The following is a 25,609-nucleotide window of genomic DNA, read 5'->3' as shown; positions in this document are numbered from 1 at the left end:
AGGGGCCCAACTGCCTGTCACCAGAAGCATAACTCTCAACACCAGAGTTTGGTGAAAAAAAAAAAAGGATTATTTATTTAAAGATTATGCAGATTTAGATCTGTAGAGTTCCCAGCTTCCTTGCAAAGAAAGCATGGATCTCTCCACTACCTCTGCAATACATACCACGTGATTCTCTTTCTCTCCCTTTCTCTTCGTAAACCACCTAATTCTCCTCCTCTGCCAGCCGTGTAAAACCCTCTTCTTTTTTCCTCTCCTCTTTTTTTCCTTCTCATATGTCTGTTGCCCTCTCCTTAAATCCCTGATGTGGCCTCTGATGCAGTAGGCATGGTAACTGGTTCTGACCATTCACAGAACCTTCCACAAGCCTTGCTTATTCACTACTTATTATTCCTTGGAACTGTGGAAGAACCAAAGCCATTTACATAATTAAGACCCTAGCTACCAGCCATAGATATGTAAAGGTATCTTGAAAGCTGTTTCCCTTCATCCATCCTCCAAACCACAGGCTCTGGGGTTTTCTGGGGACCCCATTCTGTAACAGTTCTAAAGTGACAAGTGATGACACAGAGTGAGAAGGAGGATGTTCTTCCTATTTGTTACAACATAGAGGGACTTGAGTTTAAAGAAAATTATAGAGGAGTCCATACCATGTAGGCACCTCAAGTGTTTGCAGTTTGAGGAGCACCAACAAGCAGCATTACTGACAATAACACCAGCACCCTCACTGGTACTCAAATGCTGGGGATGAGACAGGCTCAGAGAAATTTGAGATGTGACCATTAATATTATCCTACTAGTACCCCAAATCTGGGGATAAGACAGGCTAGTAAGCCAGGACAGTCAATAGGTAAACTGAGACAGATAATTAAATGGCCAGGCTGTTTATAGCCATCTAGTAAATTGCAAAATCCTATCTTACCTAACCAGGGACACTTAAGAGTAAATTACACTTCTCGTCCCCAACCAGAAGGTAAATAGCTTAAATCACCCTACTGAGGGAGATAGATAGCAGAAATCCAATTAGTGCCATTTGTGCCAGCCACACCTGAGGATGGATCAGCATAAAGATACTAAATATTCTGTTGAGATCCTCCCTTAAGACCTCCCCTAAACTCCCAACCTTTAAAACCCGGGGTGTGCTCTCCCTGTCAGGAGCATACCCATGCCTTTCTTCCTGCTTTCTTTTTCCGGTATACTTTTCCTCCCTAAGTTCTAAGGGTTCCCATGAGACTTGCAACTAGGGAAGCAATGGGCAGTGACAGCTCATCCCAGGCTAACCCCATGAACCTGTCTCCAAGGCCCCTTTTTTCTGACTTGGTAATAAGCCAAGGCAGGCCTGTCTAGAATCATTCCTATATATTTCTAAGAGAGCCAAATCAGCCTTGCCTAGCCTCTCTCCTATTGTTTTTTCTATCCCAAGTCCCTGTTTCACTGTACCCAGCTTTTAAATAAACCTACTCTCAGAATCACCTGGATTTGTTTTGTGAAATCTTTCCTGCATGAAGTCAAGAATCCACACTACTGACCTGCCTGAGGCAGACCCATTCTAGCCCAGTTTCTGTTGGGTAACAGGGAGGACTGCTTAAAGAAACTCAAGTCACACCAGTGGGGGTTATTTAGTAGTTTTTCATGAGCCCTTTGACATATGCATGACTATATTTAGTAACTATTTCCAGCCTAATTATAGTTGGCAGTGTGTCTCTTTCCCGTTTTGTCTTTTAACCTTTCTTTCTTGAGAATGCTAAAGGAAAAGATTGAGTTAACAAATAATTTCATTTAGATTCCAAAAATAAATTAAAGTTTAGAATTAATGAGGGCATTTCTCATTCACATGTCCAAGCTCAGTTCAATATTTATCTCCTACTTGAAGCTGGTTTATTTCAGATCAGAGTGGTGTCTTTCTCCTTCAACTCATTTGACTAATTCTAGGGATGGCAAAAGTATTTCATCATCTGTACTTAATCATTTGAGAGTGACTAGCCAGAGTACTTTGTTGAGAATTGTGAGACCATGTCCCAGCTCTTGGGAAAGGTAGCCATAAGCAGTGTGGACCATGAAGTTGGCATATAAGGCTTCAGCTTGCTGTTATATATTTAATAACACTTGTCCGTCTAGTTTTTTAAAAGGTTTTACAGAGAAGACAGTTGTTGTTTTTTTTTTTCCACACAGAAGCAATGAATTCTCATGAAACAATGTTTTTGTTTTTTTCCCAAAGAAGTTTGGAAAACATTGGCATATGAAACTCTTGGAAATTCATAATGAACATTATCATACAAAAGCTATGAGAAATCATGCATTAAAGAAACTTTGAATATATTATCTAGAATCTTTATATGTTTTTACTACATAACCTCTTCTCACCATGGTATCCTAATAATTAGTCATACCACCCTGTGATAAGCTTTGTTTTATTCTTTTGTGTAGAAATATATCACTCTCAAATTATTTAATTTTTTATGTATTTTTTTTTTATCTCTTTCTGTGGTTGAACTATAAACTTGCTGAGAACAGATTATACCCTCAACTTCTTGTATGTGTGACAGAACTATATCAATGCTATGTGGGAATTCAAGATATATTTTTTTGATGTTTTAAGTAAGTTTACCATAGTAATATGATGGCTATACATATTTCATAGATTCACTAGTGCATTTCCAGTGCTTAGCATGTTAGAACTGAATTAAAATTTATTTGCATGTTAGAGTTATGTGCTAAGACATATGAGGATACTAAAATAAAACACAGTTCTTGAAATAAAGAAATCCAGAGGTTTTTGAGAAAATTAAAAATTTTTATTTATTTTTATTTTTCCAGATTTATTGAGATATAATTGACATAGAACATTGTGTAAGTTTAAGGTGTACAATGTGATGACTTAATACATATGTATATTGTGAAATGTTTACTACAATAAGGTTAGTTAACACATCTTTTATGTCACTTTCAAGTGTACAACACAATATTCTTGACTGTAGTCACAATGCTGTACCTTAGGTGCTCGAAACATACTCATCTTAAAATTGAAAGTTTGGGGGACTTCCAGACAAGATAGAGGTGTAGGTAGACATCCTGCATTTCCCTCCACAACTAAGAAAGAATACAACTACCACAAAACTAAACAACCAGAAGTTCTAGCAAATTGAGCTGTGTGGAAGTTTAACAAAGAAATAAAGAAGAAATACTCATCCAGACAGGTACAATAGCTCTATGCAAGATGCAGAGGCAAACACAGGAGCCTGTGAAGATGAAGAGACAAAGAAGTATGGCCCAAAAGAGGAAATGGATCAAGGTTCCAGTGATAGAACTAAGAGATGAGGAGATAGCCAATCTAACAGATGTAGAGTTCAAAACACTGGTATAAAGATGATCACAGACTTGACAAATATGCTTAAGTATGGCAAACACATAAGGGAAGAAGTGAAGGCTATGCTAAGTTAAATGAAGAAAAGTCCACACAAAATCAATGGTGAAGGGAAGGAAACCAGGGTTCAAACCAATGATTTTGAACGTAAGGAAGAAATAGACAGTCAACCAGTATAGAATAAGGAAACAAAAATTGAAAAGAATGAAGAAGGGCTTCGAAACCTTTGGGACAAATTTAAATGTGCCAACATTCGAATCATAGGGGTGCCAGAAAGAGAAGAGGAAGAGCAAGAAATTAAAAACTTATGTGACAAAATAATGAAGGAAAACTCCCCAAATCTGGCAAAGGAAATAGACATACAAGTCCAGGAAGCACAGAGAGTTCTGAACAAGCTAGACCCAAAGAGGACCATGCCAAGACACATCCTAATTAAAATGCCAAAGGTTCAAGATAAAGAGAGAATCTTAAAAGCAGCAAGAGAAAAGCAGAGAGTTACCTACAAAGGGGTGCCTATAAGACTATCAGCTGATTTCTCAAAAGAAACTTTGCAGGCAAGGAGGGACTGGCAAGAAGTACTCAATGTGATGAAAAGCAAGGACCTACAACCAAGATTACTCTATCCAGCAAAGCTATCATTTAGAATGGAAGGGCATATAAAGTGCTTCCAAGACAAGATAAAGCTAAAGGAGTTCATCATCACCAAACCATTATTATTATTTTTTGAAATAATTTGTTTGTTTGTTTATTTATTTATTTATTTATTTTTAGAGAGAGGGGAAAGGAGAAAGAGAGGGAGAGAAACATCACTGTGTGGTTGTCTCTCACTCACGCCCCCAACTGGGGACCTGATGTGCAACCTAGTTATGTGCCTTGACTGGGAATTGAACCAAGGACACTTGGTTCACAGGCCGATGCTCAATCCACTGAGCCACACCAGCTAGGCTGAGACCAAACCATTATTATATGAAATGTTAAAAGAACTTATTTAAGAAAAAGAGGATCAAAACTATGAACATTAAAATGACAACAAACTCAGAACTATCAACAAAATCTAAAAACAAAAACAAAAACAAATTAAGCAAACCAGAATAGGAACAGAATCATAGGCATGGGGATCATTTGGAGGGTTATCAGCTGAGAGGGGGAAATGGTGCAGGGACTAAGAAGCATAATCAGTAGGTACAAAATAGACAAGGGGAAGTTAAGAATAATAGAGGAAAGGGTGAAGCCAAAGAACTTTATCTACACACCCATGGACATGAACTAAGGTGGGGTGGAATTGCTGGAGGGAAGGGAGTACTGGGTGGAGGGGAGGGAAGGGAGTAGAATTTGAGACATCGTCGGCAGCCGTCCGTCTCGAGAGACGATGGTGTAGCTTCTCAAGAGTCCATCTGCACCGCCGAGAATGGCTGTGCAGTCCGACTCGGGAGTGACATGGTAGTATCTGTCTCCTCCCGTGTTGAATCGACATCTTGCGATGACGCTGAAGCTACAGAGCCTGGGCAGGGTAATATGGAGGGTCTGCTGTTGCCCATGCAGCAGACCCCCCCTCTCTTCGCAGCTGAAGGGTCCAAGGGAAAGACGGAGTCGATACAGCTTGGCTTCAGGTGCGCCGCAGGAGTTGCCGGTGTTGACTACAACGTCAAACCGCCTTAGGGACTCCGGCTCCGGATTTTCTGTCGGGGTTTACTCCCTTAGCCTTTCCCCTGAAGAGGTATGCCGCAAGGCAGCGGAGGTTTTTTGGAGTCAGAGTTTTCCTTCTCTGATGTACCCTGACTGGAAGATCGAACCAGCGACACTTAGCTCGCAGGCTGACGCTCAATCCTCTGAGCTAAACCAGCCAGGGCTAGAATTTGAGACAACTGTAACAATATAATCAATAAAATATACTAAAAAAAAAAACAATTTGAAAGTTTGTACCATTTATCCAACATGTCCTCATTTCTCCCACCCCTAGAATCCCTGGCAATCCCCACTGTACTGTCTCTATGAGGTTGGTGTTTTTAGATTACATATGTGAGATCACACAGCACTTGTCTTTCTCTGACTTATTTCACTTATAATGCTGAGGCAACTTTGAAATAGTCAGTGGACTCATGTTGCAGAAGAGAATGGGGGAAAAATATAGAGAAGAGCCTGGCAAAAAGAGTGCTGGCTTCCTCAGAACAGGTTATGTGAAATGGAGTTCCATCTGGATGAATGTGTGGTTCACTTGGATGTTTATGAAGCAGTGCAGTGAGTGGTGAAGTGCTCTTTCTTCATTAGATTGCCAAAGTTCAAGACTTAGCTCTGCCACTGGCTAGCTGTATGACCTCAAGTTACTCTCAACTGCTTATCTAGAAAATGGATTTAAAAGAGTACCTACCTACCTTGTAGGGTTATTGTGAACATTAAATAAAATATTTAAAGAATTTGACACAGTGCCTGTTCCATCTTGTAGGCAGAAATTAATACATGAAATTTGTTATTTTTGTTAGGGTGTATTAGAAAAAATACAGAAGGTTCTTTACTCTAAGCTTTTATTTCAAATCCTCACCCAAGGACATTTTTTCATTGCTTTTAGAGAGAGAAGGTTGCGAGAGAGAGAAATAGAAACATCAATCTGTTTGCCTCTTGTATGTACTCTGAGTGGGGGACTGAATGCATAATGTAGGCATGTGTCCTGATGGGGAATCAAACCCATGACCTTTTGGTTTATGGGACCACTCTCCAACCAGCTGAGCCACACTGGCCAGAGCTCTAAACTTTTGAATAGCAAAGTGGTATAAGTCTTTTTCCTTGATGTTTTCAGATGTCTCTTCTTTCTCAGTTTATACACACTTGCATGCAGTATCATCAAATTTGTACAATCAGTTAAAATCATATTGTAGTGTATGACTTTACTTGTGGGCAAAAACCATATCCTACCTTCTTTTTAAATCACTTGCTGAGCCAGTGTTACAGAGTGGGGATCTCCAAAAACCCCCAGAACCTGCAGTTTGGGGGATGGGGAAAAGGGAACAGCTTTTAAGATGCCTTTGCGTGACTATGGCTAGAAGCTTAGTGTCTCAGTTATGCAAATTGCTTTGGTTCTTCCAAGGCCCCAAGAAGATGGGCGGGGTTTTGACCATGGAATGGTATGGAAAGAGCATACAGAGCCTGTGCAAGGTTCTGTGAATGGTCAGAACTGGTTACCATGCCCACTGCGTGAGAGGACGCAGTCAGGGGTTTAAAAATAGGTGGCAGGCATTTTAGCGAGGTTCTCCATGAGGTTTTGAGAAGGAGGTTCTCCGTGCGGTTTTGAGAAGAGGAGATCTTCATGCAGATTTGAGAGGAGGAAAGGAGATCCATATGGTTTGCAAGGAGGGCAGAGGAGAATTCCATGCTGCTTTGATAGGGAGAACCATGCATGATCCAGTGCAACATGGCACATGTTTTCCTGGACTGTTATATGGAGGCTGATGACATCGTACCCCAGATCCTGAAGGAGACAGCTGACAGATAAGGGATGGAGAACTTGCGGGCATGTTTTTGGCTTCTAGCCTTTTGTGGAGCAAGGGAAGTGCTGGATCCTGTAGGAGAATAGGGCTCTGAGCTGAAGTGCTCACTGTCGTCCCCAGGTTGGAATATTTTAAATAAAAACCTGTTTTCCTCAACACTAGTTGTTGGGTTTTACACCAAGGCGCCAAGTGAAAGAACCCCCTTTTGCTCTGTAACAGTTTTGGTGACCACGAAGGGACTAATGGAACCTGTAGCCAGGTTCCCTCTGTAACAATTTTGGCAAGCCCAGATGGGACTAATGGAACCTGTATCCAGGTTCATTCTGTAACACCAGTATAATACTTTCTAGTAGTTATATACTCAATAAATGCTTATCAACAGTGCCAGCACTGTTGTTCTTCAAGTCTTAACTCAGGCCACCAGTCAGGATACTGCTGTGTTAAAGCCAGCTGAGGAGCAGTTGAAACAGTGGGAAACACAGCCAGGTTTTTATTCAGTGTTGCTGGTAAGTTGCTTAAAAATAGTTATTATTTTTAATAAAATGAGACACTATTCTATTGTTTTAAAAACCTACTTGTGTTGGTGGTTTACTTAGTGAAACTGATCCAAATGTTTGGCTGCCATTGCACTGCCATTTAATAATTCGAGGCATGGCACTTGGAGGACATTTAAGAGATGTTTATTGTTGGGTGAGTATACCCAAGCAGGGTATTGGTAGTATCTGCTTAGAAGGTTACACTGCCAGTTTTCTATTTTAGCCTGTAAATGCTGCCCTCAAGACTGTAAAGGAGGAAAGAGGAAGGACATCTCTAAAATCAGAGAAGGAAAACTCTGACCCCAAAAAACCTCCGCTGCCTTGCGGCATACCTCTTCAGGGGAAAGGCTAAGGGAGTAAACCCCGACAGAAAATCCGGAGCCGGAGTCCCTAAGGCGGTTTGACATTGTAGTCAACACCGGCAACTCCTGCGGCGCACCTGAAGCCAAGCTGTATTGACTTTGTCTTTCCCTTGGACCCTTCAGCTGCGAAGAGAGGGGGGGTCTGCTGCATGGGCAACAGCAGACCCTCCATATCACCCTGCCCAGGCTCTGTAGCTTCAGTTTCACTTGAGAGGACACTCCAGCGTCATCGCAAGATGTCGACTCAACACGGGAGGAGACAGATACCGGTTATCAGCTCATCCGATTGGCGAAGGAAACGAGCGCCAGGGGTCTCCTCTGACGGTGGGAGAGGTCATCGCACCTCACTGGACAGCTACCGTCTCGCCATGGCTCACCTGCCCCACTGGGTGCGTGGGGATCAGAGAGGCGCCTCTCGAAAAGTGGGCCACAAAACACCCGCACCAGTTAATTCCAAGCAAACAACAAGAAAGAAGCCTCCGGCTCTTCGCCTCGCTAGCTGGAACATCAGGACCATGTGCCCCGGACTTACTGCAGACCTTCCGTGGATCAAGGGTGCCAGGAAAACCGCTGTCATCGATAGGGAACTGGCACGACTAAACATCGACATTGCGGCTCTACAGGAGACCCGGTTGGCCGACAACGGAACTATCAGAGAAACCAACTACACCTTCTACTGGCAAGGGAAGTCTCCGGACCAACCAAGACAGCATGGTGTTGGGTTCGCTGTGAAGAACACGCTTGTTAACTCCATAGAGCCTCCCACAGGAGGCACAGAGAGATTACTTACCCTCCGATTGTCAACAACTTTCGGCCCAGTCAGCATTCTTAGCGCGTATGCCCCAACCCTCTGCGCCACCACCGAAGAGAAAGAACAGTTCTACCATGCACTGGACGAAGCGTTATCCAAGATTCCCAGAAGTAACGCTCTCTATCTCCTTGGAGACTTCAACGCAAGAGTGGGAGCCGACCACATGGCCTGGCCCACCTGCCTTGGAAACTTTGGGAGAGGAAAGATCAATGAGAATGGTCAGCGACTGCTTGAGCTTTTGTGTCACCACGGCCTGTGCGTGACAAACACATTCTTCAAGTGCAAAGAGATCCACCAGGTGTCATGGAGGCACCCCCGCTCCCGTCATTGGCACCAGCTTGACCTCGTCATCACCAGAAGAACGGATATTGGCAGCACCCTCCTCACCCGCAGCTACCACAGTGCAGACTGCGACACGGACCATGCCCTCGTGGTAAGCAAGGTGCGCATAATGCCGAAGAGGTTGCACCACTCCAAGATGAAGGGTCGCCCATGCATCAACACCAGTTGTGCCAGCAACCCAGTTAAGACCCAGCAATTCATCAACAGGATGGAAGATGCACTCGGCGAGGGAATGGCGGCAGACGACATTATCGAATCCAATTGGTCACGTCTCCGCGACGCCATATACAACTCCGCCATTATTGCTTACGGGAAGAAAGAGCGGAAGAACGCTGACTGGTACGAGGCTCACTGGGAAGAAATGGAACCCGTGATCGAGGCTAAGAGGAAGGCCCTACTGGCTTACAAGGTCACGCCCACTCCCAGTACACTTCAAGCTCTACGGGCTGCCAGGAACAAAGTCCAGAAGACCGCCCGCCACTGTGCCAATACCTATTGGCTAAACCTGTGCAGAAGCATTCAGGAAGCCGCCGATATAGGCAACGCACGAGGAATGTATGAGGGTATCAAGAAGGCAACAGGCCCAATCCCCTCCAAGATCGCCCCCCTTAAGTCCAAGACAGGTGAGGTCATCACTGACCAGGAACAGCAAATGCGGCGGTGGACCGAGCACTACCTCGAGCTGTACGCAACGAAGAACACCGAAACAGACACTGCTCTTAACGCCATCCCAGACCTACCAGTCATGGAGGAGCTAGACACCCCACCTACTGCGGCAGAGCTCGGCAAAGCCATCGACCGCCTCGCTTGCGGGAAAGCACCAGGAAGCGACAGAATCCCTCCAGAAATCCTAAAGAGCGGGAAACCAGTCCTGCTACAGCCGCTCCACCATCTACTCTGTCTCTGCTGGAAGGAGGGTTACATCCCCCAGGATATGAGAGACGCCAACATTATCACCATGTACAAGAACAAAGGAGACCGCAGCGACTGCAACAACTACTGGGGCATCTCTCTCCTCAGCGTCGTCGGCAAAGTATTTGCCCGGGTCGCTCTTGCCCGCCTGCAGACCCTTGCTTCCCGCGTCTACCCAGAGTCCCAGTGTGGCTTCAGAGCTGGCCGATCAACAGTGGACATGATCTTCTCCCTATGCCAGCTGCAGGAGAAGTGTCACGAGCAGCATAAACCACTCTACCTCGCCTTTATTGACCTCACGAAGGCGTTTGATCTGGTCAGTCGAAGCGGACTCTTCAGCTTGCTACGGAAGATTGGCTGTCCACCACATCTGCTTGCTGTGGTCATGTCCTTTCACGACAACATGCACAGCACGGTGTCCTACAACGGCGCAACCTCTGAGGCCTTCCCAGTCAGCAGCGGAGTAAAGCAGGGCTGCGTCCTCGCGCCTACGCTGTTCGGAATCTTCTTCTCCATGCTCCTCCAATACGCCTTTAAGGACTGCAGCGAGGGTGTCTTCATTCACACCAGATCCGATGGCAAGCTCTACAACCTGGCCCGTCTACGAGCCAAGACCAAAGTCAAAGAGGTGCTCATCCGTGAGATGCTCTTCGCCGACGACGCAGCTTTGACATCACACTCCGAAGAGGGACTCCAGCAGCTAGTCACTTGCCTTTCCCACGCATGCAAGGAGTTCGGACTAGCCATCAGCCTGACGAAGACGAATGTTATGGCTCAAGGCACGGGGACTCCCCCATGCATCACCATCGACGGATACACCCTGGAGGTTGTCAACGACTTCACTTACCTCGGGTCCACCATCTCGAGCTCTCTGTCAGTCGACTTGGAGGGCAACCGGAGAATCGCCAGGGCAGCCACAGTTATGGCCAGACTGAACCGGCGAGCGTGGAACAATTCCAGCCTCACTGAGAAAACCAGACTGCGCATCTACCAAGCCTGCGTACTCAGCACTCTCCTCTATGGCAGCGAGACGTGGACCACCTACGCAAGGCACGAAAGGAAACTCAACAGCTTCCACATGAGGTGCCTGCGACGCGTCCTGCATGTCGCCTGGCAGGATAAGGTCCCCAACACCGAGGTGCTGAAGCGAGCCAATATGAGCAGTTTGCATGCAGTTCTTAGCAAGAGACGCCTCAGGTGGCTCGGCCATGTCAAAAGAATGGATGCAGGCCGTATCCCCAAAGACCTCCTCTACGGCGAGCTAGCAGAAGGCAAGAGGATGACAGGGCGCCCAAAACTGCGGTTCAAAGACATCTGCAAAAAGGACATGACACAATGCTCCATCAATCTCAACACATGGGAAGTTCAAGCAGACGACCGCCTAGTCTGGAGGCTCGCGGTCAGGCAAGGTACGTCACGCGCGGAGGCTGCGCGCAACGAGGAGGCGGTCCAGAAAAGATCGAGGCGGAAGCAGCGTCAGCAGCAGCAACAACAGCCATCTGCCTTCACCTGTACCAAGTGCGGCAGGGATTGTCACTCCCGAATCGGACTGCACAGCCATTCTCGGCGGTGCAGATAGACTCTCAAGAAGCTACGCCATCGTCTCTCGAGGCGGACGGCTGCCGACGAAATGCTTATCATCTCGAACTGCAGACCTAGTGTTGAGAGATCACTGAGGTGGGGCTGTGAGAGCCCAGGACCAAGGATTTCCCACCTCCTCGGAGTCCTAGGACCAGCTTTGCCACTTTGTCACCATGTGCATCTTTACCTGCACTGGCCATCACTCCTCAGTCCACCTGGACTGGATTGGTATGCTTGGGTCCCTAACACACCTTGCACCATGTGACTGCCCCCACTGACCACCAAAGATGTGACTCTGGAGACAGTGATGGCAACCCTGCCCAACTTTCATCAGGTTTCTCTCCAAATGTCCATCACTTGGCAATTGGGCAGATGCCAGCCTGTTATGGTGGCTCTGGGCCTGCACCAGGAGGAGTATTTTTCAGGCACTGAGCACAAAGCTGGGCTGAGCAAGTTCAGGGAGGAGCTGGCCAACCTGGATAAGGAGATTGAGATCTGGAATGCAAAGCTGGACATGCCCTATGAGTACCTGTGACCCAGCATGGTGGAAAACAGTGTGGCCATATGAGCACCTCCAACCTTTGGTTGTCCCAGCCCCCCTTCCACCTAACCCACAATCCCATCCCTTAGTGCTCTTAGTCTTATCCTCCCCAACTGTGCCCCTTCTATCTGCCTTCCCTGGAGAGTCACCCTATCCTTGGGAATGCCCACAATGAATACCTTTTACTCTAGACAGCAACCTAGGGCCTCGTTTCCCCTTTCTTCTTTCCACTTTTCCTATTGTCCTTCCTCCTATGAGAAACGCTCACAATAAAAACCGGGACACAGGACTTGAGGAGTAAAGCGAGGCCTTTATTCACGAGTCTGCAGAGCCGGGCACACCCTCACAGCCAGGAGAATGTGCGCGCCAAATAGACAGAGGAACCTGGTTTTATAGTCTTGGCTTCCCCACCCTGAAATTGCCACCCTAAAGTGAGAGCAATTAGCTTCCCCGCCCTAACGCAACTAGTTTCCCCTCCCCTCTCCTTCTTCCCCGTTTCTCAATGACTGGATGCTCCAGAGTTACGATCTAACCTGTTCATCTAAATGCCCCTGTTGTGATTTGTGAATATGCTAATGCTGTCTATTCCCTTCTCAGAGATCCTTTAATTACATTTGCCCTTAAGACCCTTTAATTACATTTGCCCTTTGTTACCAATGACTTTTTACTTGTTTGGGAGTCACTATGTCCTTGTTTCCAACACTCCCTCCCTCATCACTGGGGTCTTCCAAAGGGCAGATAATAATCATGTTTGTATAAATTGTTTCAAGAATGGACTAGGGTAATGATACATACTACTCCACATTTTTTATGACTTTGAACCTAATCTGAATTTAACAACAATAAAATGATATTTTAGACTAATGAAAAAAATGCTTATCAAATATTACGTTAAACAGTTTTTAAAATAGATTAAACATTAAAAGTAAATAAATAAATACCAAATGTGATTATGAATGAAGATGTAACTAGTTCTTTTAAGTACTATAGGCTATATTTGTTGGATATATATATATATATATATATATATATATATATATACTTTCTTAAAGCTTCTATTACTTTAAATATTAACTATTTAGGTATAAATTTCTTGGAGCCAACTTCTAGGGTTGCCTCTATTTTCCAACTTCAAGCATTTAATGGCTTTTAAAAGTAGCCATTCCCTTCGCCCCTTTTTTTCTTTTAAAAATTCATTGTTTTCAACATAATCAATAAAATATACTTAAATAAAAAAAAAGAAAAGAACCAGAAAAAATTCATTGTTTATTTCCTCAAACAGCACCAATAATTCTTTCCAAGTTTAACACTCTTAGGTTTATAATTATATATTTAAAAACAATTTCCCAACTGTGTTACTGAAAACATCAAAGATAACTGTGACAAAGATTCTTTAATGCCCCAGCTATCTCTCACTATTTCTGCTGTCTATTTAGGATTTACTCAGTTTAGACAAAGTGTGGATTGAACACCAGCTTATGTGTTTCTGTGTTCCCTCATAAGCCATGAGGTCTATTTTGGTGCTTGGCTGGAAGGCTATTTCCTCAAATACTATTATTTTTTCCTTGACAAAAAAAACATAGTGAAGAAAAAAACTTGATAGATCTCCTGAATTTTTACAATGTTTTAGGAATTTGTTATTATATCTGAAAGCTTCATAATAATCTTATGAGGCAAGTACTAACATTTTTCTAAGAAACTGGAAGCCTAGGAAAGTTAAGAAACTTACTTAAAGTTAAATTGCTGGCAACTAGTTGAACTGGGATTTAAACTTATAGGTCAGTTTTAATCTCAAGCTATAGTTTTAACACTACCCTACACCACCTTTTACTCACGACTTTGGACACGGTAATATTATTTTTATCATTAAAATATGAATGATTAGGCAAAGTGGGCCATTTTGACTGCTCATGTTGCCAGGACGTTGTAATACCTCCTACTTTTCTTCACACATACTTCAGCTGTCTGGATATGTTTTAGTTATAAAAAGAAACAAAAATATTTCACAGTAATTTTTTAAAAGATGTAATTTTTGCTACAGACTTGAGTCTAGTTCTCCCTTTTTCACATTCACTCAACACCTACTGAAAACTCCCATTCACGCTGAATCACCTCGTAAGGTGTATAGAAAGTTCTAAAGCTTATGAATAAGAGAATTGGGATGACAAACCATTGTGTAAATCTTTCTTTTAAAGTCAGAACTTCAGCTTTAAATAATAAATGATGGTCATGATTACCATTCTGATTCCTCTGTAAGACTAAGTTTTTATAGTTGAGTCACCTAGAGCAAGCAAAACATAATGAAGAAGAGGAAGAATTAATTATTTTATTTATGCTATAAAGTATTTCAAAGCATGTATTTGTCATTAGTGGAAGTGCAATTAGTGTTTTCTGTAAGAGCTTTCAGCTTAAACTTGGCTTTCATCTGGAAAGTATTCTGAGAATGTTGTCTTCCTCAAAAAGTTAAAAAAATAGTAAGTTAGAAAGCTGAGACTTTTGCTTCTAGACCTTCTACCACATGAAAAGAAGATTCTGCATAAATCCTGCATTGAGTAATTTTCTTGTATCATTGAACTTGCAGGAAGGAGAAATTTCTAAAAGCCCCCAAAACACAAACACATGAAGAGTAAAGTGGAAAAAAAAAGTCTATGATGCAAAATTAGAGCAATGAGAAGGCATCTGTGGAAAACGCAGTGTTACACTGCTTGTAATGCCAATGCAGCAGCTAAAACAAGGAGATTGAGCCTTTGCTGTGCAACAGGGTTGAGTGACTGATAACAAGATTCCCATTTAAGCTGGGATCCTGGAACGGGCTAGAGTGTTCTCAAGTCAGTAGTACTAGCTGGATCTCAGAAGAAACAAATTTAATTCTTCTCTGGATGAAATTCAATTTAGATCTCTGTGTTTCCAAAATATTGGAGAGCAGAACCTATTAAGAAAGGTGAGTTCTGGTAAAATCCTAATGCTTTGAGCTGAGACCCTCTTCATTGTGTTACTTTTTCTCTTTCTTTCCTTTCCTTTCCTTTTTTTTTTTTCTTTCTTACAGTAAAACAGTGACATTGTAGTAGTGAATGGGAAATGAAGCAAATGTTTTTCAGGAACTGAAACTCAGTTTGTAATAATCTCAGTTTCTAAAATTGCATTAAGGTGATTCCATATTGTTAGAGCCCTTAACCACTTGCCAAAAGCAATATAAACTCTCTTCTTGGGAAGATAATGTAGGCCTAAATTAAATCCTACATCTTTTATATACAATATCTGGCACCCAAGTAAATAAATAATAAAAAGGGCACATAAGTAATATAATATCAAAATTTAAGAGAAACAATAGATAATGGAATAGTCCCATAGGAAATCCAGGAAAGGGAGGCATCAAACACACATTTTAAAGTAACTATGCTGATTATGTTCACAATAATTTTAACAGAGAACTAAATGGAAACTTTAGAACTAAACAAACAAAAACTCTGAAATTGAGAATGCAATAATGAGTATGACATCTTAAATCCAGCAGTAGAGAAGATGAATGAATCAAAAGATGGTTTGAAGATATAATTTTAAAGATAGAAAGTTGGTGAAATAGTATGAGAAACTTAGGGGATAGTCTGAGATAGGCCTAACATTTGGAAAATTAGTGTTCCTGGAGGAGAGGAGAAAGAAAATGAAGCAAAGTATATTTGAAATGATAATGGACTTATATCAAAAATGATTAAGGATATTAAACCAAAGCAAAATCACATATAGGCACATCACAGTAAAACTGTTGAAAAACAAAGACAGAGAAGTACTTAAAAGCAGCCAGAAAAAAATTTTCTTATAACTCCGAAGGAATCAGTAGGGTTAACCATCTAAACTCATGAAGTATAAATAGCTAAAGCTATGTTGAGAAAAAATTTTAGTTTTAAAGACATAGAACAGAATAAAAAAAAAAAGATTAAAGTCAATGAGCTAATTAGAAGCAATGAAAGTTAGAAGTCAATGAAATAAGTGCTGAAAGAAAATAACTGCTAATCTAGAATTCTATTTCCAATAAAAATATTCTTTATGCATGACAGTGAAATAAAGACAATTTTCATACAACCAAATACTGAGGGAAAGCATCACTGGCAGGCCCACATGGAGAGCTACTAAATCATGATCTTCTGAAAGGACAAGTAATTCCTGACAGCAGATTAGAAATGCAAGAAAAAGTGAGGAAGACCAAAAAGGGTAAATATATGAGAAAACCTACAGAAATATTTACTGTTAAAATAATAATAAAATATACAGAGTTAAAATACATGACAACAGTGTCATATAAATATGAAGAGTGGTAAAATGAAGTCACAAGGTTTAAGGTTCCTGCGTTGTCTTGGAAGAAGTAAAAGTACTAAATTATGTTAGACTTTGATAAATCAAAAATCTACATTTTAATCCCTCAGGGTAAACCCTCCCCTCAATTAAAAGAAAAAACAGTAGAGTTTAGAATTAAAATAGTCAGTTATTCAAAGAAGGTAAGAAAGTGAAAATAACATTGAATGGTGATACTTTGACCTTGATTCTCTGTAGTCAAAAAAAATTTGCTCAAATTCAATATGTGCTAAGTTAAAAAGTATGTCTTAATACATTTAAAAAGATTAAAATAAGAAAAATTAAAATGAAAAATAAAATAGAGTATGCTCACTGATGACAGTGGAGTTAAGACAAAGGTTAATAATAATACAATAAATAGAATATCCCCAAATATTTGAAAAAGAAACAATATGCTTTAAATAATATGCGAGTCAAAAAGAAATTACAATGGAAATTAGAAAGCATTTTAAAATGTTAATAACTATACTACTGGTCAATCTCATGGTATTTAGCCAAAGCCATGCTAAAAAAGAATTTTTTTTTGTTTTAAATACATATATTGGAAAAGAAGATAGATTAGTCGATGATATAAGCATCAAGAAGGTATAAAAAAACAGCAAATGAATTTTGAAGAGATTAGAGAAAAGAGAGAAATCATAAAGAGAAGGTAAGAAATCAATGGTAGATTTTTAAAAACTGGCACATCAACAAAACCCAAAGATAATACTTTGAAAAGAATAATTAAATTGATAAATCCCTATCAGACTGATCAAAGGGAGAAAAAGAGAGAGAAAATGTGAAAACACAACATTGTAATGAAAAGTTACATTTCTACAAATCCTTATGTATCTAAATTTATGCCAAATAAATTTGAAACTTTAGATGAAACTAACAGTCTTAAACAATGTAACATTAAAACCCATGAACTCCCAAACTCTTTCTATGAGGCCAGTATTATCCTAAATCAAAAACCAGGGCAAGACAGAACAAACAAAGAGAACTGCAGGCCAATATCACTGATGAACATAGATGCTAAGAACCTCAAGAAAATATTGGCAAATTGAATCTAGCATTACATTAAAAAGATCCTAGACCACAATCAACTGGGATTCATCCCAGGGATGCAAGGATGGTATAATATTCACAAATCAATAAATATAATGCACCACATAAACAAAATAAAAGACAAAAACCACGTGATCATATCAATAGATGCTGAAAGAGCATTTGAGAAAGTACAACACCCATTTGTGATAAAAACGCTCAGCAAAATGGGAATAGAGGGAGCATACCTCAACATAATAAAGGCCATGTAGGAGAAACCTGCAGCCAACATCATACTCAATGGACAAAACTAAAAGCTTTCCTCCTAAGATCAGGAACAAGACAAGGATGTTCACTCTCTAGTTCTATTCAACATAGTTTGGGAAGTTCTAGACATTGCAATCAGACAAGAAAAAGAAATAAAAGCCATTTAAACTGGGAAAGAAGAAGTAAAACTCATTATTTGCAAATGACACGATAGTATACATAGAAAATTGCATAGGCTCCACCAAAAAACTACTTGATCTGGTAAGTGAATTTGGCAAAATAGCAGGGTGCAAAGTCAATATTCAGAAATTGAAAGCATTTCTGTACACCAACAATGAAATATCAGAGACAGAAACTGGAAAAAAAATTCATTTACTGTAGCAACAAGGAAAAAAAGTACTTAGGGATAAACTTAACCAAGAGCTAAAAGACCTGTACCCAGAAAACTACATAATACTGAGGAAAAGAGATTAAGGAAAACACAAATACATGGGAGCATATACCATGTTCATGGGTGGGAAGAATTAACATCATAAAATGTCCATACTACCTGAAGTAATTTATAGATTCAATGCAATCCCTATTAAAATACAAGTGACATATTTCACAGACCTAGAACAAATACTTTAAAAATTTGTATGGAAACAAAAATGACCCTGAATAGCTTCAGCAATCTTGAGAAAGAAGAACAAAGTAGGAGGAATCACAATACCTGATATCAAACTATATTGCAAGGCCACTGTACTCAGAACAGTCTGGTATTGGCATATGAACAGACATATAGATCAATGTAACAGGACAGAGAGCCCAGAAATAAACCCAGGTTTCTATGGTCAATTAATATTTGACACAAGAGGATGGAGAATAAAATGGAGTAAAAATAGCCTCTTTAACAAATGCAACAAATAATATTGGGATAACTTGGCAGGGACATGCAAAAAAATGAAACTAGATCACCAACTTACACCATACACCAGAATAAACTCAAGATGGATAAATGACTTAAATATAAGCAGTGACACCATAAAAGTCCTAGAGGAAAACAAAGGCAAGAAAATTTCAGATATCCCATGTAGCAATGTTTTTGTCGCTATATCTCCTAGGACAAGGGAAAAAAAGGAAAGAATAAACAAATGGGACTACATCAAACTAAAAAGTTTCTGCTAAGCTAAAGAAAACATTATCAAAATGAAAAGGGAGGGTAGGTAGGATGACGACCATGTCCAGCTTGAAGCAGCTAGAGGAGCTTGAGACCTTCGTCCATTGTCCTTTATAAGATTGTAAAGGGTCTTAAATCTGAGAGGGAGGGATTGTTATTTTTTATTGTTAAAATATTTAACTAATTAATTAATTATTTTTTTTTTTAAAAGAAGAATATATGAAAGGGTGAGCCATGGGCATGGACTTGGGGAGGGGATTGTTGGGGAAGGGGGGTGCTGGGCGGAGGGGAGCAAAGGGGAAAAATTGGAACTATTGTAACAATATAATCAATAAAATATACTTAAAAATAAAAAAAAATAAAAAAATAAATGAAAAGGGAACCAACCGTATGAGAAAATACATTTGCCAATGAACCTTGGACAAGGATTTGATCTCCAAAATACACAAAGAACTTACACAACTCAACAACAGGAAGACAGGTGATCCAATTAAAAAATGGGCAAAGGACCTGAACAGACACTTCTCCAACAAGAACATACAGAGGGCCCATAGGCATATGAAAGAATGCTGAATATTACTAGCCATCAGAAATATGCAAATTAAAACCATATGAGATACCATTTCACAATGGTCAGAATGGCTATCATTTAACAAATCAACAAACGATAAGTACTGGTGAGGATGTGAAGAAAAGGGAACCCTAGTGCATTGTTGGTGGGAATGCAGACTGGTGCAACCACTGTGTAAAACAGTATGGAATTTCCTCAAAAAGCTAAAAATGGAACTGCTTTTTGACCCATCAGTTCCACTGCTGGGACTATACCCTAAGAATCCCAAAACACCAATTCAAGAGAACATATGCACACTTATGTTTATAGCAGAATTATTTACAATAGTCAATTGCTGAAAACAGCCTAAGTGCCCATCAGTGAATGAGTAGATAAAAAAACCTGTGGTACATTTACTCAATGGAATACCATGCAGCAGAAAGAAAGAAGGAAATTTTACTTTTTGCGACAGCATGGATGGAACTGGAGCATATTAGCTTAGTGAAATAAGCCAGGCAGTGAAAGACAAATACCTTATGATCTCACCTAATACAGAAACTTAATGAACAAAACAAATGAACAAAATAGAACCAGAGGCATGTAAACAAGGAACAGAATGACAGTGACCAAGAGGAGGAGGGAGTAAGGGGGAAAGAAGTGAAAGGGTCCAGTCAAGGAACTAGTATAAACGACCCATGGACATGGACAACAGGGTGAGGATTGACTGTGGAAGTGGGGGAAGGTGAGCAGGGCAGGGGAGAAAATGGGGGAAAAGTGAGAAAACTAATAGAACATCATTAAAAAACAACAACAACAACAAAACTCATGAACTGATGCAAGGAAAAACAGAAAATATTAATATTCTTGAATAAAGATATTTTCCTGTGAATTTTATATTTCAGATGCTCATTTCTGTGCCCTTTTATGAAGAATAAAATTGGAGGAAACACTTCCCAGCTCACCTTATGAGTCTAGTATAATTTTTATAATAAAACTTGTAAAAGGTTATTAAAAATGAAAATTGTACACCAAGCTGACTCATAGTTTGAAAGCCCTAAAAGTTCAGTTACAAAACTGAATCAAATGATATATAAAAATATGTAAAATAGTGACCTTGTTTGATTTCTTTCACAAGTGCAAGGTTGTTTTAATATTAGAAAATTAATCAGTACAGTCTACTTGGATACAATAAGAAACTGATGTGATCATCTCAGTAGAGTCAGAAAAATTATTTGATGAAATTTAATATTATTTATAGTAAAGATTCTAAAAACAGAATTAAAGTTTCTTAATTTGATACAAGATCATAAAACATAAAAAAGGCTGAGCGGAGTTATTTTTAGATTGCTTCTGTGTGATGAGAGAAAACATAAATTCAATATGTGTCAACTACAACAGATATCATATTCAATGTTAAAATAGTAAAAGTTTTCTCTCTAAGATAGGAATAATAGTAGTAAGGGTACTGGCTATCATGACTATTTTTCTTTTCTTTTTTTGATATATTTATTGATTTTTAGAGAGGTAGGAAGAGGAGGGGAAGAGAGAGAGAGAGAGAAATGTTGATCAGTTTTCCCTCATAAATGGTCTCACTGGGCTCAAACTCACAATCTAGGTATGCGCCCTGACCAGGGATCAATTTCACAATCCTTTTGAATATGGAACCCTTTTGAATAACTGACTGAGGCACTTGTCCAGTGCTTGGCTATTATCACTATTAGTTGATCCTTTACTTTAGGTTCTAGCCAGTGCAATAAATGAAGGAAGAGAAATACAAAATATTACAATTGGAAGGGAAAGAAAATGCTATTATTTATAGACAATATAATTTTATGCTTAGAAAATCCAAAAGAATCACTAATAAATTATTAGTTAATAAATGATTTTAGAAGTGTTTACATGCAAGATTGATATGAAATATCACTTGTAGTTTTATATATTAGTAATGAGTTAGAAAGTTAAATAAAATAACAATTATAGTAGCATTAAATACACAACAAATACTTAGGAATAAATAAGAGAAAAATTGTGCAAGACTAGTATTCAAAAAAGTAATAAAAAAATAAAGGGAGAAAAATTTAGAAGAACTAAGTAAACAGAGATACATGGCTTGATTGATTATTTCAAATATGTCAGTTCTCCACATATTGCACTATTGGATTTGGTGAAATCCCAGTGAAAATTCTGAGAGATTTTTATGTAGAAATCAACAAGTTGATTCTAAAACTTATATAGTGATGTAAAGAGCCAAGAGCCAGGAATAATCAGCTATCTTAATGGAGAACAAGATGAGAAAACTTCATCTATCTGATATTAAACTTATTATGAAGTTACAGTAATAGTTAATAGTGGTGCTGACACAAGAACTGATAGATTACCATAATAGAATAGTGCTCAGAAACAAACCCTCACATATATATCTATTTACAACAAAGAGGGAACTACAGAACATTAAAAAAAAGGAAGATCTTTTCAATTAATTGTTCTGTGTCAAATAGATTTCCATATAGACAAAAGCAATAGGTAATATCTGCCTGAAACCACATGCAAATATCAATTCCAGAGGAATGTTAGATCTTCTTGAAAATAATATAGAATGTTCATCACTTTGAAGATAGTGATAAAATTTTTTTAAGCAGCACGCAGTAAACATTATTATAAAAGATTAATAAACTCAAGTACCTTAAAATTAAGAACTTCCATTTATCAAACAGAGAAGTCAGGTCATAGAATGATGGAGCATATTCATAACACTTTTAATCAACAGAAAGCTTGTATTCAAATTGTATAAAAAAATTTTAAAAATGGACAGGATATGGATAAGAAAGATGTAAAAAAACACGGAATTAATCTAAATACAGAGAGAGAAATAGTAAAAATATACAATAGAAGTGATCAACCATGTTAGTTTCTGAAATATTAATAGTCAACAAATTTTGGATAGATTGATAAATGACTCAAATAATATTAATAAAATGGACATAACTATGTAGTCTGTTCAAAATGAAAAATACAGTGAATAATTTTGTGGCAAAATATTGAAAATTAGATAAAATGAATAATTTTTTAAAAGAAAAATGACATAAAATCTGACTGAAAAAGAAAGAAGAAGCTAGAAAGTCTTAGGATTATTATTTTTATTTAAAAACAAATAACAAAAAACAGCAGGGGCAAATAATTTTAGAGGAAACTTCTGCCAAGCATTGAAGGATCAGATGATTACAATCTTACTAAATGTTTTCTTTCCTTTTTTTCTTTTAGTTGACATCAATAAGAAATTTACTTGTTTTTAAAAAATCTAAATTTTGGCAGAAACATTTAACAGGTTTATTTTTTTAAGCATATTTTATTGATTATGCTGTTATAGTTGTCCCAATTTTTTCCCCTTTGCTCCCCTCTGCCTGGTAGCCGCCTTTCCTCCAGCAATCCCACTCCCTCCTTAGCTCATGTCCATGGGTCATGCATATAAGTTGTTTAGCTTCATCCTTTCCTATATTATTCTTTTTTATTCTTAATTATTCTACACTATTCTATATTGATAGGTCTATTTTGTACCTATTGATTATGCTTCTTTTTTTTTAAAGTATATTTTATTGATTATGTTGTTACAGTAGTTCCAATTTTTTCCCCTTTACTCCCCTTCACCCAGTATCTCCCTCCCCCAGCGATTATGCTTCTTGATCCCTGCAGCATTTCCTCATTTCTCCCCTTTCCCCCTCCCAGCTGATAACCCTCCAGATGATCCCCATACCTACCTTTCTATTCCTATTCTGGTTGTTCAGGTTTTTTTGTTTTTGTTTTTTTTTTTTGGTTCTGTTGATAGTTCTGACTTTTTTTTGTCATTTTAACATTCATAGTTTTGATTCTCTGTTTTTTTAAGTAAGTCCCTTTAAGATTTCATATAATAAAGTCTTGGTGATGATGAACTCCTTTAGCTTACCTTGTCTTGGAAGCACATTATCTGCCCTTCCATTCTAAATGATAGCTTTGCTGGATAGAGTAACCTTGGTTGTAGGTCCTCACTATCCATAACCTTGCATACTTCTTGCCAGTCTCTTCTCGCCTGCAAAGTTTCTTTCCAGAGATCAGCTGTCTTATAGGACCCTTTTGTAGGTAACTCTCTCCTTTTCTCTTGCTGCTTTTAAGATTCTCTCTTTATCTTGAACCTTTGGCATTTTAATTAGGATGTGTCTTGATGGTCCTCTTTGGGTCTAGCTTGTTTGGGACTCTCTGTTCTTCCTGGACTCTCATGTCTATTTCCTTTGCCAAACTTGGGAAGTTTTCCTTCATTTTTTTTTAAGTAAGTTTTCCATTTCTAGCTCTTCTTCTTCTCCTTCTGGCACCCCTATGATTCAGATGTTGGCACATTTAAAGTTGTCCCAGAGGTTCCAAAGCCTCTCCTCATTTTTTTCAAGTCTTGTTTCTTCTTTCTGTACTGGCTGACTGTTTATTTCTTCCTATGTTCCAAATAATTGATTTGAACCCCGGTTTCCTTCCCTTCACCATTGGTTTTGTGTGGCTTTTTCTTCATTTCACTTAGCATAGCCTTCACTTCTTCCCTTCTATATTTTCCATACTCAAGCATATCTGTCAAGCCTGTGAGCATCTTTATCACTAGTGTTTTGAACTCTGCGTCAGTTAAGTTGGCTATCTCCTTGTCTGTTAGGTTGGCTATCTCCTCGTCTCTTAGTTCTTCCACTGGAACCTTGATATGTTTCCGTTTTTGGGACATACTTCTGTCTCTCCTCATCTTGACAGGTCCCTGTGTTTGCCTGTGTCTTAGGTAGAACTGTCACACATGTTACATTGTAAGGGGCAGAGCCTTAGGTATTCATCAGTACATGGTGACCCATTTTACCAGATTGTGGCACTGTATGTGGGGGAGGGGTCTGAGAGGGAACAATGCCGCTTGCTCAGTACTCTCCCCTTTTCCAAGCTCTTCTCCTACTTCCCATATGGAACTGGTGCCCCTCTAGCTGTTTCCCTGATTGTGGTTCCCAGAGTGGTGGGTCTGTGGATATTCTAGGACCATGGGGGCCCTCTAAACAAATGGACTCTGCTGGGAGACTAGCAGTTCCTTTCTCTGCCCCATCCCCCACTGGTTTTTAGTCAGAAGCAATGAGGCTTTATCTTCCTTGGTGCTGGAACCATGAGCTGCACGGTATGATGTAGCATTGGGAGCACTCCCCAGGTGTCCCTCACTACTTTTTCTTAGTGCTTTCTGCCAGCTCTTAACAGCTTCTGTCGCCGCCGCCGCAGCCTCCACAGCGCATTCTCTCCACCCCAGCTCTGCCCCTCCTTTCTGTCTGAATGAGTATTTCTTCTTTATACCTTTGTTTGTTGGACTTCCATGCAGCTCAACTTTCTGGAAATTCTGGTTGTTTCCAGTTTTGAGGTAGTTGTATTTCTTCTTAGTTGTGGAGGAACTAAGTATTAAATGTTCTCTTGAGAATTAAAAAAGAGGAAATATTTCAGGCTCATGTTATTAGATAATTTTACCTTGGTAACAAAATTATAAACAGGTTTTGTCCCTTCCTCTATGATATTCACTGCTTGAGACTGTTCTTACCAGTAAAAGATAGAACAAATGGTCTTATGCTGGGTCCTGACCAGCTTTTAAGAGGACTGGCAGACACTGCCTTGGTGTCTTGGAGCCTTGAGCCACTATATAAGAAGTGCAGCTCTCCTGTTACATAGACTATATGCATTGGCCTGGAGGTTACATGGAGGGGTCCAGCTGAGCCTGGCAGCCTTCCCTACCAAGGCACCAGGCATTTGATTGACTTTTTAAAAAACTTCAGTCCCGTCTATTCATTAGATGACTACCACTAAGGAATCCCAGTCAATGCCATATGAAAAATTTCCTTGTGAAGCCTACCCACTTTCCAACAAAATCAAGAGATATAATGAAAGTGTTGTTGTTTCAGCTCTCTGTGTTTGGGAGAACTTTGTTATGTGGCAATAAATAGTTGGAAAAGACTGCAGTCCAGTATCAGGTATGAATGTAGATGCAAAAATCCGAAAACTGTTGACAAATCAAGTCCAGTGAAGTATAAAAAGAGAACACATCATGAGCAAATTGGGATTATTCCAAGCATGCAAGATAACTTATTGTTAGAAACATCATTAATGTAATTCACCACATTAATAGATTGGAGAAAATTTTAATAAATACAAGCACTTGACCTAAGTCAACACACATTCACTATGAAAACTCGTCAAAAAATAGTAATGAAAGGGTATTTTTAAATTTTGATAACGTCTATCAAAAACAAACAGCGAACATCATTCTTAAAGGTAAAATGTATTAGCATTTCATTTAATAT

At 39.6% G+C, this 25,609-nt stretch overlaps 1 pseudogene; it reads left to right on the top strand.

The window, feature by feature from the left end:
• Positions 1-2,013: 2,013 nt before the first annotated feature.
• Positions 2,014-11,958, top strand: LOC150021464 (polyunsaturated fatty acid lipoxygenase ALOX15 pseudogene; annotated as a pseudogene).
• Positions 11,959-25,609: the final 13,651 nt, after the last annotated feature.

This window comes from Furipterus horrens, unplaced genomic scaffold (assembly GCF_987537825.1).
Source record: "Furipterus horrens unplaced genomic scaffold, mFurHor1.1.pri manual_scaffold_1, whole genome shotgun sequence".
NCBI lineage: Eukaryota > Metazoa > Chordata > Mammalia > Chiroptera > Furipteridae > Furipterus > Furipterus horrens.
This window is presented reverse-complemented; position numbering and strand designations above follow the sequence as displayed.